The sequence below is a fragment of the Tympanuchus pallidicinctus genome, unplaced genomic scaffold (genome assembly GCF_026119805.1).
Source record: "Tympanuchus pallidicinctus isolate F22 unplaced genomic scaffold, pur_lepc_1.0 scaffold47, whole genome shotgun sequence".
Classification (NCBI taxonomy): Eukaryota; Metazoa; Chordata; class Aves; order Galliformes; family Phasianidae; genus Tympanuchus; species Tympanuchus pallidicinctus.
This window is the reverse complement of record NW_026294766.1, coordinates 862,225-868,150: the sequence shown is the minus strand read 5'-3', so window position 1 is coordinate 868,150 and position 5,926 is coordinate 862,225. Positions and strand designations below refer to the sequence as shown.

Sequence of the window (5,926 nt, the reverse complement as noted above, 5' to 3'; positions counted from 1 at the left end):
GCCCCATCCACCCCTTGGCCAGGCTGGGCTGCTCCAGGAGGCAGATGATGTGGCAGGGTGAGCAGGTGGAAGTGTGAGCAAAATTGTTTTAGAGGCAGAATGTTCTTGTTTCACAGTATTGCATATATGCAAGCCTGCATTCAAGATGGAAGAAAGGGGCCTAGAATTTCAAAGAGATATGATGCAAAGTGGACAATGAGGGTCATTGCAAAAACTGTCCTTCTTTAGGGAACAAAACTTGCCTCCTTTTGAGTTTAATGACAGTCCTGCTATTGATTTGTGCGTGCCCTATCTATTCATTTTTCTGCCTCCCTGATTTTTTTTTTTTTCCACTTTTGCTCAGATTAATGACTTGCTTCATTCCTTAACTTTATCCTCTCTTCCCAAAAAGTGTTGTCACTTAAACTGGCTTAGCATAGCTACTCTATTTATTCTATAACACCCCGAGTTTTACATTTCAGTTGAAAAATTCACTATCACTATAATCACCAGGAAGAAGAAATAGTTGCTTTAAACTTGTACAGAAGTAAGATCACTTCTGAAGAAGTAAGATCTCAATCCTGTCAGTCCTCCAACTGAGAGTGTGACAAATGGATGTCACAAAAGGAGAAAAAACACAATCATCTAGGAAATGTAAGGGTTAATGAAAGGTAATATGTCACTTCATGGCAATAGTAACACTTTTCTGATCATACAAAACAGGGACAGTCAGCAGTATGCTAGGGTTGCATTCAGGATGCAGTACTCCAGATGTGGTCTCACCAATGCAGAGCAGAGGGGCAGGATCATCTACCTTGACCTGCTGACCACCATTCTTTTGGTGCAGTCCAGGACAGGAGTGGCTTTCTGGGCTGTGAGGGTACACACTGCTAGTTCGTGTCCACTTGCTATTTACTAGTATCCCTATGCCCATTGTGGCAGGGCTGTTCTCTGTCCTTACATCCTTCAACTTGTACTGATACAAGGGGTTGGTTGCCATTACCCATGCGCAGTAGCTTGCACTTGGATTTTTTGAACCTCATGAGCTTTCTCCTTGTCCCACTGACAAAGCTGTCTAAGTCTCTCTGAGTGGCATCCCATCCCTCAGTCATCTTGACCTTATCACATAGCTTGTTGTCATCCACAAACTTGATGAGAATGTACTTGATCCCACTGTCAATGTCACTGCTGAAGATATTAAAGAGCATTGGTCCCACTACTGACCCCTGAGGAGCACCACTTGTTACTTTCTCTAGCCAGACATTGAGCCCATGACCACCACTCTCAAGGTATGACTAGACTAAACTTTGTTCATCAGTCCACCTTTCAAATCCACACATTTTGAATTTGAAAAGAAGGATATGATGGGGACTACGTCCAAGTCTCTACTGACATTAAGATAGATGACATCAAGCATTTTCCTCATCCGCTCATGTAGTTATGCCATCATGAAATGCACTAGTTCTCTTTTCAAAATTAGTTCTTTTTTGTAACACTGAACAGTATAAATTGTATTTTCTTTACGTAGCAGTAGCTAATAGCTTTTACCTGAAATGAGCGTGTTTCTGAAGAAACAAAAATTGGATATGCTACTTTTGAACATTTTCTATTTTTTCTTTGTCAAATCCTAACCATTTTAAATGCATAGGTTTTCTTCAGTTTTGTTTATTTTGCTTGCTAAGTCAGGGCTTGAAACCGTGATTGAGCACCTAGTAGTAAGGCAGGGCCAAGCCAGGGGAGCTCAAGTGTATGCAGTGCACATGAATGACCAGTATGGGTATTGACAGGATCTTCCTCTTCCCAGACCTCATTTAAGTGTTGGCAGTGGAGCTGAGGGTATCTCATCTGGAGATCCCTGCATAGCTGAGGCCTTCCAAGGATAAGCAGGTTTTTTTTCCTTATTTCTGTCTCCATGACTGCTCTGTTTAGCAAGTTTTCACTCACTGCAGCCTGGGGTCTTGCTACTCTGCTATCACTGTCGTGCTTTTCATTGTGTTACAACCACTAATTTAAGTGACTTGCTAAAACTCACAGGGCAAGGACAGTATTTAAGTGAGCCAGGAGATATTTGGCCTTGTATTTCATCTTCTTCTTCTTACAAAGTACCCTTGTGTGAGGAAGTTTGTGTGAGGAACATTTGTTTTGTGGAAGCTGATTCAGGAGAACTCAATTTTTAACATTCCAAAGGGAAATCTCTCTGGAGTTATGACTACAAGCAGGCAAGCAAGAACTGAATCTAATGTAGAAGTTTAGGACCATATGAAAAGACAGCTACATTAGTGAACTGGACTGCCTGCATGAGTATGCTCCCTGGGATTCAACAAAATCTAAAGTTGCACTTTATTTCTTTGATTACCATTCACTCACTACTTCAAAATCTCAATTTTAATTCTATACAAATTTTCATTTTTCTGCTCTATGTGCAGATTTCCAGAAGAGTGCAATGCAACCAGCAACAGGTTTTGCAAGAATGGGATTTATTTATTTCTTTGATCCATAGTCCAACAATAATTTTTGTTTTGTCACAGCCAATTTTCCTTTCTCTTAATAATCTACTTGCACCTTGGAGGCATTTGTTAGAGGTAAACCCTATGGTTATCACTACACAGCCAGTAAACATAGTAGCTGGCACTCCAATTTTCATCACAAAGGGAACATTAAACATGTCCACACGGCAAATTAGAACCCCCACCCCCCTGTAGTACCGGATATAGTGATCCTGCCCCAGATATCAGGACAAAGGATGTTGTACCAAAGGCCAGGACATGCCCCAGCACAAGTGGAGGTGTTTGACTCAAGACAAAAACACAGCCTGTATCCTACCACTGAAGGCAGGCCCACCACTCCTCATACCTTGTAAACATCTGTACTACTCCCCTTGAGGCTGTGAAGTCCACAGGACCACTGGTAGGAGCATCAACACTTCAGTGTGCTTCAGTATCTGTGAGGGTATGTCATGACACCAGGTGGTGGAGTGCTGAAGTTCTGGGAACCAGTGAACCCAAACCTGAACTGAAGAAGATAAGCCTCCAGAAGCAACATCAAGTACTGTTCCAACACAACCATAAGAAGACCGCCAACAATCACCTTGCAACAATCACCTGTCAATCAAATCATTGATAAGTACTGTACCGGCATCACGATACACGTTGTACTTCATGTTTCCAAAACAGCAGGAGTTTACCCCTGACCTACTCAATCTTTGGTTCAGGCTGTGACCTAGCAACTCTGCTGCACTCCATCCCTTCACAGCCTGAACCAATGATTGAACATTAGTTGAGAGGTCAAGGCTATCCCAGGGAGCTCAGGTGCAAGCAATGATTGGAAAAGGTGCTTTTATTTAAGTGTTAGCAGCAGAGGGAGCAGTATCTCTCTGAGTTTGCTCTTCTTTTGAGTTGTTACTAGTTTCTGGAAGGGGTGAGCTAATTTTTCTTCATTACCTGCTGCTATGGTTCTTGTAGGTTATGTATGGTTACCTGTTAGGTATGGTCATATGGTCTTGTATGGTTACCTGCTATGGCGCTTCTATCCCATTAGAAAGCACTGTCATGACATTCTTTTGCCATGTGACTTAGTTTAAAATATTTCCTTAAGGTGACAGCCTTTTCTCAGTTCTGTTGCTTTATTTGTCAGTGCTGCTCTGCAAACCTTGCTGTGACTCCGGGCTAGGCCTGGCCACTCATCAGGGTAGAGCTGCTGCCGTGATAGATACAGCTGTAGGGGGTGCAAGTTGAGTTGGGATACACGTAGCATGTGGGTTACAGGTTGTGTATGCCTGAGTATCTAACTCACACTAAAATGTCTTGGCTGTATGCATGTGGTGGCTGGAATCCCTTGGCATTGTAGAAGCAAAGTTCAGAGCCAGAAAGTAAGGGAACGCAAAATTATGAAAAAAAGAAGAAATGATCTATGGAAAACTAATTGTTACAGATGTTCTTTGATCCTTGAAAATCATAAAAATAGTCTTGGGGAAAAAAGAAAAAAAGAAAAAAGCTGGTTTGGACTAACGGGCTTAAAGCAGGTCAGAAAAAGACTCGTGTAAATACTAAGGACAGAGAACTTTCTAAAAAGTAAGCAGCTAATCAGCAGTATTTAAGCTGTAGGGAAAAATATTACTGTGCTTTGCCTAATTATAGAAATATTTATAAGGCCCCATTCATTCATTCATTCATGCATTCATTCATGCATTCATTCAGCCTGGCCCCATCCACCCCTTGGCCAGGCTGGGCTGCTCCAGGAGGCAGATGATGTGGCAGGGTGAGCAGGTGGAAGTGTGAGCAAAATTGTTTTAGAGGCAGAATGTTCTTGTTTCACAGTATTGCATATATGCAAGCCTGCATTCAAGATGGAAGAAAGGGGCCTAGAATTTCAAAGAGATATGATGCAAAGTGGACAATGAGGGTCATTGCAAAAACTGTCCTTCTTTAGGGAACAAAACTTGCCTCCTTTTGAGTTTAATGACAGTCCTGCTATTGATTTGTGCGTGCCCTATCTATTCATTTTTCTGCCTCCCTGATTTATTTTTTTTTCCACTTTTGCTCAGATTAATGACTTGCTTCATTCCTTAACTTTATCCTCTCTTCCCAAAAAGTGTTGTCACTTAAACTGGCTTAGCATAGCTACTCTATTTATTCTATAACACCCCGAGTTTTACATTTCAGTTGAAAAATTCACTATCACTATAATCACCAGGAAGAAGAAATAGTTGCTTTAAACTTGTACAGAAGTAAGATCACTTCTGAAGAAGTAAGATCTCAATCCTGTCAGTCCTCCAACTGAGAGTGTGACAAATGGATGTCACAAAAGGAGAAAAAACACAATCATCTAGGAAATGTAAGGGTTAATGAAAGGTAATATGTCACTTCATGGCAATAGTAACACTTTTCTGATCATACAAAACAGGGACAGTCAGCAGTATGCTAGGGTTGCATTCAGGATGCAGTACTCCAGATGTGGTCTCACCAATGCAGAGCAGAGGGGCAGGATCATCTACCTTGACCTGCTGACCACCATTCTTTTGGTGCAGTCCAGGACAGGAGTGGCTTTCTGGGCTGTGAGGGTACACACTGCTAGTTCGTGTCCACTTGCTATTTACTAGTATCCCTATGCCCATTGTGGCAGGGCTGTTCTCTGTCCTTACATCCTTCAACTTGTACTGATACAAGGGGTTGGTTGCCATTACCCATGCGCAGTAGCTTGCACTTGGATTTTTTGAACCTCATGAGCTTTCTCCTTGTCCCACTGACAAAGCTGTCTAAGTCTCTCTGAGTGGCATCCCATCCCTCAGTCATCTTGACCTTATCACATAGCTTGTTGTCATCCACAAACTTGATGAGAATGTACTTGATCCCACTGTCAATGTCACTGCTGAAGATATTAAAGAGCATTGGTCCCACTACTGACCCCTGAGGAGCACCACTTGTTACTTTCTCTAGCCAGACATTGAGCCCATGACCACCACTCTCAAGGTATGACTAGACTAAACTTTGTTCATCAGTCCACCTTTCAAATCCACACATTTTGAATTTGAAAAGAAGGATATGATGGGGACTACGTCCAAGTCTCTACTGACATTAAGATAGATGACATCAAGCATTTTCCTCATCCGCTCATGTAGTTATGCCATCATGAAATGCACTAGTTCTCTTTTCAAAATTAGTTCTTTTTTGTAACACTGAACAGTATAAATTGTATTTTCTTTACGTAGCAGTAGCTAATAGCTTTTACCTGAAATGAGCGTGTTTCTGAAGAAACAAAAATTGGATATGCTACTTTTGAACATTTTCTATTTTTTCTTTGTCAAATCCTAACCATTTTAAATGCATAGGTTTTCTTCAGTTTTGTTTATTTTGCTTGCTAAGTCAGGGCTTGAAACCGTGATTGAGCACCTAGTAGTAAGGCAGGGCCAAGCCAGGGGAGCTCAAGTGTATGCAGTGCACATGAATGA

At 41.7% G+C, this 5,926-nt stretch overlaps 1 long non-coding RNA gene across 1 annotated transcript; it reads right to left on the bottom strand.

Moving 5' to 3' along the window:
• Nucleotides 1-299: 299 nt before the first annotated feature.
• Nucleotides 300-5,160, bottom strand: LOC128090537 (uncharacterized). Its single transcript, XR_008210974.1, has 2 exons — nucleotides 4,513-5,160; nucleotides 300-332 (listed from the first exon to the last, which is right to left on the bottom strand). It is a non-coding gene; the product is annotated as an uncharacterized LOC128090537 (long non-coding RNA).
• Between the last annotated feature and the right edge of the window lie 766 nt (nucleotides 5,161-5,926).